The following is a 2,500-nucleotide window of genomic DNA, read 5'->3' as shown; positions in this document are numbered from 1 at the left end:
ACATAAGTACCACATTAAACCAGATTGTTTCAGACCATAGAGACTTTTGTTTAGGAACCAGGTATCCCCTTCTTGCTGTCGGAATCCTGGAGGACTTCTCACGTAGATCTCTTCGTCTAGGTCTGCATGTAGATAAGCCGTGTCAACATCAAACTGGAAAACTTCTAAACCAAGGATAGTTGCAGTTGCTAAAGCAATTTTTACACTCTCAGTTCTGACTGTCGGTGAGTAAGTATTTGTGTAGTCCTCAGGATAACGTTGAGCGAAACCCTGAGCTACGAGTCTGGCTTTGTACAGTGACTCACCATTTGGTTTCTTTTTGATTCTGTAGACCCATCGAGTGCCAATGACCTTTTTGTTTGCTGGAGGTTTTGCAGGTGTAAATACTTTAAGTTTCTTTAGACTGTCCATTTCAACCTGCATTGCATCATACCATTTGTCTTGCTCTGAATCAGGGAGCTGCTTGATTTGTGTGAAATTATCAGGTGGAAGTGTGACATTGCAAATCAAAGGCAAGGGTGCTTTTGTCAGTTGCCAAGAATATCGTTGTGGAGGGATCCCTTTTGTGACCCTCTTGGAACGTCTCGGAACAACTGTCCAGTCTTCTTCTGCTTCGTCCTCGTCCTCACTTTCGTCGCTAGCGTCAGCATCCGCGGCTTGCGAAGACGGAACATCGGGTTGAGAAGAATCAGTGGAATCTTGATCATCAATCTGCGTGGCATCAGCAGTATCATCTCTGGGAAAATAAACTCCAGGATCATTGGAATGAATCCTGGACCAGTCAATATCTTCTTCAAAATTAGCAGATTGGGAAATCACAATTACATGTTTAGAGTCAATAAATTTGCTCCATTTTGAGTTATCATCAATACCCATAAATCTCAGTCTCTTTGCTGCTGGACCTCCTTTTCTTCTTTGAGCTAAGGGAATGTTCACCATAGCGTATGAACCAAAAATATGGATGTTTTTAAGATCGGGCTTGTAGCCATACAACATGAAGAAAGGAGTCTGATTTGTTACACTGCTCCAAGTACGGTTGACAATGTAATTTGCGTACTTGATAGCTTCACCCCAGTATATCTTACCAAGGTTGGCGTCTTCTAGGAGACAACGCATCATGGTTTGCAGTACCTCTCCATTGTGAGCCGATGTGTCAGGGGCCGAAGTCTGATGAATAATTCCATTCTTACGCATCCAGTCCTGGAAACGCTGAGACATGAACTCGGCACCACGATCACTCTGGATTCTGGCGATGCGAACTTGGTGTTGGGTAGAAACAAGGGTTGCAAAGTCTTTAAAGATCTGAAAAGTCTCTGATTTTTCTTTCATAGGATATACATATCCATATCTAGTGTAATTATCAACAATTGTTAGAAAATATTTTCTACCACCAAATGATGGCGGGAATGGACCAACTATGTCAGTGTGAACCAAATCAAAAATGCGTGTTGACAGGCGTGTAGCGCGTTTGGGAATGGCTGCTGCTTTGGATTTGGCCTTCTTGCATACAGCACAGTCCAAAAACACCTTACACCCCTTTAGATCCAAACCTTTTGCGAACTCCGGCATCTTCCTAAGAACACGGAAACTGGCATGCCCCAATCTTCTATGCCATTTATGGATACACCTGGAATGCAAAGGTTTACCAGTTAGTGAATTCTCAACATTGACATTTTTATGCGGAACCTCAGGCTTGCTCTGAGCAACCTGTTTACCAACTCTATTTTTGTTGGCTTTAGGAGCCTTAGGAATAGCAACAGGATCTCTCACTGGAGCATCTCTCTCTGGGCCTGTGCTCTCCCTCTTTGGAGTTTGCATACTTGCCTGTGTTTGGTTTTTAGGCTTTGGCTTTAAGTAATAAACACCACCAATTAATATGGTTTCAGCAACAATATCTCCATCTTTAACTATGTAACTTGCTTTTTCAAGGTGGTGAACTTGGAACTTTAACATTCTAGACAAGTGATACTGACTAAGCAAATTACTGGTTGCTGTCGGTATGTAATAAACATCAGGAATGAATGCATCGAGCTCTTCAACATAAACAGTTCCTTTTCCTTTGACCTGACAAGGATGATTTGAGAAAGAATAAAGTTCACGTAGTTCTGGTTCAGGCTCGTGCATTTCTGTGAAAAGTTCCTTTCTGTAGGTAACATGCAATGCTGCACCACTGTCCAAAGTCCACAGGAGTCGTCTGTCGTACTCTGGTTGAGGTTGTGGATCATTGGTTAAAGCCAATGTGGCGAGTGGAGTTTGTGGATCACGCCGGGGACCACGACAACCTTGTCTACCGCCTCTGCCTCTGCCTCTGGAATCTGTTCCTCTGGGCTGGTATGTGACGGGAGCTGGAACTCGTTGGGGACAATCCCGGGTGGCATGTCCCACACGATTACAGGTGTTGCATCTTGGCTTCCTTGGAGCGTAGGTTCTTCCTCGGAAGGGGCGCCTAGCTGGAGCTCTTGATGCGGGTGGTCCTCTCAAGTGTGGAGTAGCTAGCATG

Source organism: Pituophis catenifer, unplaced genomic scaffold, assembly GCF_029215685.1.
Source record: "Pituophis catenifer annectens isolate HBS135680 unplaced genomic scaffold, rPitCat1.0.hap2 SCAF_15, whole genome shotgun sequence".
Taxonomy (NCBI): domain Eukaryota; kingdom Metazoa; phylum Chordata; class Lepidosauria; order Squamata; family Colubridae; genus Pituophis; species Pituophis catenifer.
This window is presented reverse-complemented; position numbering follows the sequence as displayed.